This window comes from Budorcas taxicolor, chromosome X (assembly GCF_023091745.1).
Source record: "Budorcas taxicolor isolate Tak-1 chromosome X, Takin1.1, whole genome shotgun sequence".
Lineage (NCBI taxonomy): Eukaryota > Metazoa > Chordata > Mammalia > Artiodactyla > Bovidae > Budorcas > Budorcas taxicolor.
Window position 1 is genome coordinate 101,918,247 of NC_068935.1, and position 10,826 is coordinate 101,929,072.

Consider the following 10,826-nt stretch of genomic DNA (forward strand, 5'->3'; position numbering starts at 1 on the left):
TAATAAGGAGTTCATGATCTGAGCCACAGTCTGCTCCTGGTCTTGTTTTTGTTGACTGTATAGAGCTTCTCCATCTTTGGCTGCAAAGAATATAATCAATCTGATTTCGGTGTTGACCATCTGGTGATGTCCATGTGTAGAGTCTTCTCTTGTGCTGTTGGAAGAGGGTGTTTGCTATGACCAGTACATTTTCTTGGCAAAACTCTATTAGTCTTTGCCCTGTTCATTCCACATTCCAAGGCCAAATTTGCCTGTTACTCCAGGTGTTTCTTGACTTCCTACTTTTGCATTCCAGTCCCCTATAATGAAAAGGATACTTAACCTTATTATGCACAATGCACACTGACAATTTTATTCTATTTATCTTATTTTTCTCTTTAATATCTTGGTCAATAGCACTAAATCCATTTCACGACATATTAATGGATCACCACTCTCTGTGGGAGAGGGCGAGGGTGGGATGATTTGGGAAAATGGCATTGAAACATGTATAATATCATATATGAAATGAATCACCAGTCCAGGTTCGATGCATTATACCGGATGCTTGGTGCTGGTACACTGAGACGACCCAGAGGGATGGTACGGGGAGAGAGGAGGGGTGGGGGTTCAGGATGGGGAACACGTGTATACCTGTGGTGGATTCATATTGATGTATGGCAAAACCAATACAATATTGTAAAGTAATTAACCTCCAATTGAAATAAATAAATTTATATTTAAAAAAATAAAAAAAACACTATTGCTTATAAAACCTGTAAATGTCACATTTGAGATGAGACTCTAGAGAAACTTTAAAGACCTCTGTAGACCAGTCCATCAAAGTCAAGTGCCAGCCAGCCTGATCATGCCCTCACTCTCCAATTATTCACCTGCCAGAAGAAGGAGAAAGAGAAAGCTAAAAGCCTGCCCAAGCGGGTCACCCAGTGAGTGACCCCTACTCAAGTGTTCATTAGCCAGAACCTGGCCCTAAGGATGGTGGGAAAAAAGAGTAGCAATCCATTTGACTGAATAGAGTGTGCCATAAGAGAATTCTTAGCAATATATCCAGAAAACAAGAGATTCTAAGAAAAGTCTCATGTTTTCCTAGGACTAGAGTATCATGACTAGGCCATTATCAGATTCACCTTGCCTTAATACCACCTCAAGACACATTATGGGGGCCCAATGAGATCTCGGATCGGGCACATTCTAGCATTCAAACCTTTACCTGCATCAAGAACATAAAACTCTGATCCTAAACTTAGAGACACACAAAACCCTTTCTGTTCAATTTATAATTAAAAGTATGTAGATTTTATTTGAACAGCTTCACCAAGTGAATATGTTTCAAAAATAATTTCCTGCCTACACATTTTGACTATATTAAAATGAAAATATAACCTTAGATTTGGGAATTTTTCTTTTCTGGTTTGTTCCCTGTATCATTCTGGTATTTTATCTTGTGCTTATCTGAGGACAGTTCTGTTCTTTTCTTTTAATCTTGGTAATCCTAGCAGACTTCCTCACAATTCATTTCTCTACAAAGTTGCCTCTATTTGCTTAGACTGTTCTGCTGAGGTAAGCACTTGGGCCAATCAAAAAGGTGAAGAGGGGATTAGGGAAGCCCATATCAAAGGTCTTAAACTTTTGTGTTCTCAATTCTTTTCTTGATCAGGGAGATTATTGTGGAAGAGTTATCTCTGTCTATTTAAGAAGAGAGAGACCTGGCATTGTGGAGATTCTGTTATTTGAGGTTTGTTAAGTATTACTCCTTTTCTTCCATCTTTAACCACTGCATTCCAAAGAGGACGCCTTTTTAAAGCCCCTCTTCAAAGTAGACTTTAAAGATGCAGATGTCTGTGGCATAGCTTAGATCTAACATTTCTAAATCAGAACTTCTGACTGCCAGCCACCACCCCCACCCCAGTGGCTTCTCCCCACCCTTTTCGAATGATCAGAAAAAAAAGTCACCCCTTCTTTCCACTCACTTCAGCCAAAAACGTAGAGGCCATGCTTCATTCCTTTCCATCCATCACCAATCCCCACATACAATCCATTAGCAAGTCCTGTTGCTGTGCCTCCAAAATAGATCTCCAACCTATCTACATTTCCCCATCTCCCTGCTCATAAGGCAATGTCTTCTCCCACTGGAACTGTCACAATAGCCACTGAACTGACATCTTTGTCTGTGGTCTTCCCCTCTCTGATCCATTCTTGACCCAAAAGATTAAATATTTTCAAAAAAATTAAAGCAGGCCATGTCCTCCACCTGTTTAAAATCCTACATAGAATCCATCACAGTTAGAATAATATCCTTGTTCTACAAGGTTCTATACAGGTTAGCCCTTGGACACCTCTCCTGACTAATCTTGTCCTCTATGCTTGAGTCACACTGGCTTTCTTATTCATCTTCAAACACAGCAGGCTCATTACCACCAAAAGGCATTTGCAATTAACTGTTTCCACTGCCTAGAACATTGTTCCCTCAGATCTTCATGGGGCTAACTCCCTTCTGGTCTCAGCTCAAATATCAACTCTTCAGAAAAGCCTTCCATGACTGCCTTAATTAATGCTGCTCACTCACCCACTATCTACCACATTATCTTGTTCCATTTTCTTCATAGTTTTTACCATTACTTGAAATAGTTCTTGCTTATTTATTGTCTGCCTTCTCCATTAGAGTGCAGTTCCATGGGAGCAGGGATCATGGTCTTGCTCATTCACTGTTGTACCGCACTACTGTGAGAGTGCTCAGCGCCTAGAGGACACTTAATAGTCAGTGATTGAACTGGCATGCTACACTAATTCTGACTTTTGTTTGTACATTGACTAATGTACAAATAATATAAACTATCAATCAAATGTTTCAAGTAAGCTCTTTTCCAATGCCCTCCTTTATAACATCAAGGATATTAAAACTATGAAAATCTAACTCTGAGGGATTAATTCTACCCTAGTCAACTTTGGCTCATTTACACTTCTCATAATTCGGGGATTCAAAAAAAAAAAAAAAAAACCACTGAGTAATTACCAAAATCACGCACGATACTAACTACAGGTATATCACCCATCCAGAACCTTAAGGTTTCACTTTTATTAACAACTGGTGAAAATTGTATACTCAACACAGCCAAACACTAATTGCAATTATATACATTTTAAGACTTTGTTTATTTATTTTATTTATTTTAATATTGTACAATCAAACAGAGGGCTGGCAATAATTTCCTGTTTCTTAGAAGGAGCTTTATACCAAACAGGAAAGTTGATTTTCTTTTTCTTTCTTATTTTTAAGAAACTTTAAATAAGAATTACATGGAAGAAAGCTGTACTATTCAAATATAAGACTTAACTATGGGGTGGAGGGGAACAGAGAGCTGATTTTTCCTCCAAGTTTAAAAAAAAAAAAAAAGTAGGAATTTCTTTGAAATTCACAGCACATAATCTACAGCATGAAAATACTAGCAGCCAGTTCTTCAGAGCCAGAACAGCTCCATTAGGGCATCTGTTTCAATTACAAACTGGTTTTGGCTTAGCCATGAACATTCAGGAAGTTATTAAAATTGAAACCGTTGAATATAGGAGCTAGAAGGAAACTTGGCACTCAAGTTGTTCACTTTCATCAATTTATACATGAGGTCACTGCAGCCAGGCCATGTCAAGTGGCTTGTCCTATGTTTCACAATCAGTTAAGTGGCCAAGTTAGAACTCACAATCAAGTTTCCTGGCCCACTGGCTCTGAGAGATGCATTTTGTCATCTATCCAATTGTCTATTCAACTGCCCTTCTCTATTCCCTACTTCCCTGTTAAGAAAATCCTGATTGTTCAAGAATCAGGCAGAGATTCTGTGATTGCAGAGAGGAAAGTCTCCTCCATTAGCCACAAGAACTAAGTTGTTATTCATGCCCTTTAGTCAGTAATGGTCTATGATGGGCCTGTGAGCTATTTCTGGCTGAAAGTGAAAGCGTCCGTCGCTCCGTTGGTTGCGATTCTTTGTGACCCCATGGACTGTAGCCCACCAGCTTCCTCTGTCTGTGGGATTCTCCAGGCAAGAATACTGGAGTGGGAAGTCATTCCCTTCTGCAGGGGATCGTCCCAACCCAGGCATAGAACTCAGGTCTCTTGAACTGCAAGCAGATTCTTTATCTAAATGACAGTCTTCTGGTAATGTGTCACTTCCTCCACCCTCCCCAAATATAAAGACTCAGGAGACAAAAAGAAAATTCACCCTCAACTTTCTTTCTGCCTTGAACTCACGTGACACCCAGAGATGATGTAGTTCTTTTTCAGTCTTGAGGCAATAAGTCAATAGACTAAGCATAACAAAAATAGGAAAAGGACCGGAGTTGCTCAAACAATAGTGTTCACCCACTTCCTGGCTTCTCAATAAAGGAGTAAAAAGTAATTCCCTATTTCTTTAAGCCACTGTTGTCCCATTTTCTATTGCTTGCAGCAGGACACATTCCTAATTTGTACTACATATCAGAGACTTCTAAATTGTGATCTTAGGAGCTATACAAGGTATGTTGATCTCTCTCAAGGATCAAGGAAAGTGGAGGGATGAAGAGAGACTGAGAAAAAAATGTGCAATTACAAGTATCTACCCCCTACTTGAAGCTGAGTAGCCCTTTCCATCAGATTCCCTTATTGGACCTTCATAAAATTTTTTGCTGAAACAGAATATCCATAGTCTAGAATCATTTTGAGAACCATTACAGCACGCTATGCAGGCCTATGCTTTCAATAAAATGAAACCACAAATAAAATTCCCCAGGGGAGCTCAACAGGCAAATTAGTCCCCTGAAGACTTCTTTGGTAAAGAGATGAACCATCCTTCTTTTATATAGAAATATGGATTTCACATGTAGGTTCACTTAGAATGGGATAAACTTATCATCTCCCTCACTAAGTGCCTTGAAACTGGCCTCTGAAACTACATTGATTTCCTTGCTCTTTGAATTCCATCCATTGGTTTGTCCTCTGATACTGTCAAGCAAATGTAATGATAAACATTGCCAATCAGGACTGCTGTCAACACCCCTCTTAGGACTAGAGGGTGGGGAATGGTTATTACTCTGTACTGAGGGAATTAAGTTTTCCTGTCCATTGGAGAGCTGAGGGCAGGGGCATTATTTAGGAACACCTGGACAGGTCACTGACTCTGGTTTGTCCTCTGGGATAAGAATATGACCCTTGCTAGAGCTGATTATTCATGAACCAGGAAAAGTCTGATCTGTACAAACCTTTTCTTAAATGAGGAGTTCATTGATTACTGATGGAAGTTCTTCCAGAAGGATGACATGAGCCTTCAGGAGAATGTTCCTAGCATGTGCATGTTCATCACAGCTGGGAATCCGGAAGAAGGGAAAAAGCCTGAAGCAGCTATACTGCTTCTGTTTACGCTGTGTAGTCCCTTGCTTTAAAGCCTGTATCCTTGGTTTAATTAATGGGAATGTTCAAGCACGTGCATGCATATCAGGTACCTCTTGTGACCATCTCACATCCTCCCAGCCCACCTTTTACCCCATATGTTGCTATAGCAACCAGTTTTATGCAAGTATAATTTGACAGTACCTTAATTCAGCCCTCTGGGTGTCTGGCTGTCTGAGCCAGAATCTGTCTGATGTTACAATATGGGATCCCATCAAGACTTACACATGGGTGCAGCCAGAAGTAAAAGAGAGCCAACATCCCATGGGGCAGCCCCTTACCAATAGGAGACGGGAGTTGGTGAATTTATCTTCTGTCCTGCAAACACACAATTCCAAGGTGCAATGACACAGCAACTTAGAAGATATCAACAGGACTGTGCCCTAAAAACCCACAGCAGTGACCAACTCAACAGCACAAACTGGGATGGCTTTCGCTCCTTCCCTATTTCACTCTTCCCAGTCTCTGACTCCTGCTTCTTGGGATCAGTTCCTAAAATAAACTACCTGTATCCAAGTTCTGGTCTCAAGATCTGCTCTCTAGGTAGAGGAACCTATCCCACCAATATGCAACCCACATGGAATGCTGCAACCTCCATCACTCCAAGAAATGCTAGGCCTAGGAGAGCAGAGTTTCCTAGCATCCATATTGTCTGAGCTGTAATCAAGGAGACACATCCTTCTGCCAAAGGGACATTGTAGTGGTTTTAAAACATAGCCACCAATTATTTCATGCTCTTTCCATATACAGGTAGGGTTTATCATTCTTCCCTTAAACATAGTGGTAGTGTTGTGTAAGTCACTCAGTCGTGTCTGACTCTTTGTGACCCCGTGGACTGTAACCCGCCAGGTTCCTCTGTTCATGGAATTCTCCAGGCAAGAATATTGGAGTGGGTAGCCATGTCCTTCTCTAGGGGGTCTTCCCCACCCAGGGATTGAACCTGCCATCTCTAGTGTATCCTGCATTGCAGGCAGATTCTTTAATATCCGAGCTACCAGGGAAGCCTTCTCCTAAACATGGGAAGATTCAAAGATTCATGACCACTTTAACCAATAGAATATGGCAGAAGTAACACAATAGGACTTCAAGTTTGGGTCATGAAAACCAACACAGCATATGTCTTTTTTGCCAGGTCACTCACTCTTGGACCTTGAACTGCTACCTAAGAAATCTGACTATCCTGAGGGTACCATGCTACAGAGGCCACATGGAAGTGCCCCAGCCACCCCCTACCTGCCGAGTGCCCCAGCCCAGCCTCCCAGCTGGATCCAGCCTTCCATCTGATCAAGGTACCAGACATGTGAGTGAAACTGTCTCTGACGTCTCAGACCAGTCCATCCACCATCTGAATACCAACAAATGACTTCCACTGACACTACATGGAACAGAAGAGTCAACCTGCCAAGGCATAGCCAAATTCCAGACTCACAAAATCATGAAATTTAATAACATGGTTGCTGTTCTAAGCCACTAAGTTTTAGAATCATTTGTTGAGCCATTTTAAGTAACTGAAATACCCTGGAAATGCAACTCAAGACTGCTTAAGGGATAGCACTGCTGTCCTTGAGATTAGAGAAAAGAGTGATTCCCCACAGAAAAGACTTTTCAAGAATTCAGGGCTTGAGGCTTCCAGTGGTTGGGAGTCCACCTGCCAACGCAGGGGACACGGGTTCAATACCTAGTCAGGAAAGATCCCACATGCCATGGGGTAACTAAGCCCATGCACCACAACCAGTGAGCCTGTGCTCTACAGCCCAGGAGTTGCAACTGCTGAGCCCACTTGCCACACCTACTGAAGCCTGAGCACCTTAGAGCCTGTGCTCTGCAACAAGAGAAGCCACTGCAATGAAGCCCTTGCACCACAACAGAGAGTAGCTCTCTCACCCCCACAGCTTGAGAAAGCCCTTTCAGTAACAAACACCCAGCACAGCCAAAAATAAATAAATAATTTTAAAATAAAAAAAATTCAGGGTTTCCTCAACTCTAACTTGATATCATCTCTTCAGTCTACTCTGCCCCTACATTCTGTTTCTCTTTTCCTAAGTGATTAAATATTGATCTGCCTAAACCTGCTGCCTCATTCATTCCTCATTTAAATAAAACTTCTAGCATTCCAGCCTAATATCAAAGCAGTGTCTCTGTGTCTTTGTCCCACCCCCTTTAGAAGTTCATGTCTACCAACTGAGGTTTGAAAGTATCTGTTGGGGGGAAAAAAGGCATTATGCCACCACACTGATAATGTTTAATGCATTATACTCTCAGTGTGCACGCAAGGGGAGGAAAACAAGCTGTTCAAAGGCCATCACAGGATAGAAATGCAATAATTGGGAACTAGCAGGGATTCTGAGACATAAAATGGTTGTTACTGCCTTATATGCTTCTGTTTGTCACATTTAATAATAAGACTATTTTGCATTTGGATAATGCTTTACAGTTTTGAAGGCACTTTTATATACATGAGCTCATATTCTACAAACCTTCCACGTGTGATCCTACCTATATCTATGGCTTCAAGACACCATCTCCATGGAGATAACTCCCGAATCACCTAAATCTGTCTCTCTGCCTCTCTCTCACACTCTCTGTCTCTCTCGTGTGCACCCAAGTTCTACTTCTATCTGCTTCCTAGACTTTTCCACAAAAACATTCTGCCACCTCAAATTTATTAATTCAATGCCCAACTCACTTTCTCCACAACCCCCACCCCAACACACATACACACACGCACACATGCACACAAACATGCAGCCCTATCTCTTCCATCTTCTCGTTCCCCTCAAAGCCAATTAGTTATCAGGTCCCATGAGTTGTTTCCGCAATGTCTCTCAGATGTCTGTGTGCATGTGTGTGTGTGCTCAGTTGTCCCCCAGATGCCACCACCAGTTCAGGCCCTCCTCGGCCATGTCTGCAAACTACAGCCCTGATCAGATCCAGCCTACTACCTCTCTTTGTAAATAAAGTTTTATTGAAATGCAACTACACTCATTGATTTACAATCATCTCTGGCAGATCTTACACTCTAGCAGCAGAGTTGAGTAGTTACAATGGAGGCCACATGGCTCACAAGGCCTAAAATCTAGCCCTTTCTAGAAAAAAGTTTGCCAACCCCTGGTATAGATAGTCTCCTACTGTATAAATTTGAAAGACAAGAGATACTCTTCAACTTTTACTCAGAGGGTTTTTTTTTTTCCATCAAGCAAAATAATGCCAACAATTCTACCTTCATAGTACTCAGTGTATGTTTTGCATGCAGAATTTATATTGTTGATTTATCACAGTTTCTGTTATTTAAAACTGACTTTTTATAAATGAGCTTCATCCCCTGAGGTCTTATTATCTGAGCATATACCTGTAATTCAGTATGGTGCATCAGAGGTTCCTAGAGACCACATCTAGACTCCCAGCTGGAGGTCCACAGCTGGAGTTGCAGAAAACTCAGCACCCCATGTTATACCCTGTGGTTTCCCTGTTGCTGTTCAGTTTTCATTATTTATTCTGTATTGTTTGACAGTCCGAAGTTTGTTTAGGACACAGTCCTATCTTAATGAAATGTCAGATTATGGATTAAATAAAAATAGCAATTTTGACTTCTACCCATCTCTACTCCAAGAGGCAACATAGACAGTTCCTATATGATTCTGATATAACTGGTTGAAAAGAGAAATTATTTCTGTATTTGTTTTCCAGTGCTATATAAAGTTATCACAAACCTAGGAGGTTTACACACATGCACACACGTTTCTTATCTCCTAGTTCTGTAGGTGACAGTCTGGGCACAATGTGACTGACTCTGCTCAGGTATCACCAGGCTGACATCAAAGTGTCCATCAAGGGTTGTGTTTCTCCTCTGAGGCTTGTAGTCTTGTTCAAAATTCAATGGAAATTGACAGAATTCATTGCCTTACAGTTATCAGACTGAGGTCCTCTTTTCCTGGTAGCTGTTGGCTGAGGATTGCTCTGGGCTTCTAGAAGCCATCCAAATTTCCTTGCCATGTGGCCTCCATAGGCAGTTCCTGTGGATGTTTGCTCTCTTCCAGACCAGAAAATACGTCTCTCTGACATTCTCTTCTGTGACCACTGGGGAAAATTCTGCTTCTAAAAAACTCATGTGATTAGGTTAAGTCCACCTGGACAATCTTAAGTGAAAGTGAAAGTGTCAGTCACTCAGTCATGTCCAACACTTTGCAACCCCATGGACTGTAGCCCACCAGGTGCCTCCGTCCATGGAATTCTCCAGGCAAGAGTACTGGAGTGGCTTGCCATTCCCTTCTCCAGGGAATCTTCCCAATCCAGGGATGGAACCCAGGTCTCCCACATTTCAGGCAGATTCTTTACCATTTGAGCTAAGCCCAGGATAATCTTAAGGTCAACTGATTTAAGACCTTGATTATGTTTGCGAGATCCTTTCACAACAGTATCTACTTTACCATTTGAGTGAGTAACTGGAAGATAGGGCATGTACCGCAGGGATCCAGAATCTTGGAATTCTGTCTCCTGCAACTTCTTACTCAATAATTCCAAATACTGATTTAACTAATTGCTCAATGACTTTAACTGGGTTTTATAAAGTTTGTTCATTTTGTCAGTGACTTGAGGGGAGTCAAATCATGGAGAAACTTTGAAAGTTTTCAAAACTCCTTTCAAGTCTTTCTTTGAAATGAAAGAAAGGTGCTTTGTTTATAGAGGTGCTTTGTGTTTTTGTTTTGTCTTCCAGATATTCATAGCATGAACTTCAAACATCTCTTTATGAGAATTACCTCCAAAAAAATAAAAAAGACAAGGATACATGTAGCTTTATTATAGGAAAAAAAAAAACCCTTTCGAAATTATCAGTGTTATTTCATCTTCAGGTCTCTAGTTTTTTTTGTTTGTTTTTTTTTTTTCCTATGGGGGGGTGGTATTTAATGGAATAGAGAAATGGAAAGTAGAAAATGTCTGGAAAATTATTATAAACTTCTTTCTTGGCTCTAAATGTTTAATAATTCCTTATCCAGGAAACTTTTTTTTCAATTTCACCAATTTCTTTTTCTTTATAATTGGCTAAATGAACTACCAACACTTTTCTTATTTTTTAACTTCAGTCTGAAATATTTAAGTTTCTCATGCTTTCTCTGTGGATTTCGCTATTATAAGGAATTTTTATTGTGAAAATAATTCCATAATCACCTACAATGTGTTTTTCAAGTTTGATTTAATACACAGATTTCTTTTAAAGGAGAAATATGCTTAAAGACTCCAGCATTGTCTCATTATTTCTATCATGATATTACTTAAAAAGTCACAAACATAAAACTAAAAATAAACTTATGCTGATCACTCATTCAGCTATAAAGCTGAAGTAATTTATAAATTAAATGCAAACAAAACTACAGAATCAATAAAATTCAAAATTAAATCATCATTGTTGAGTTTA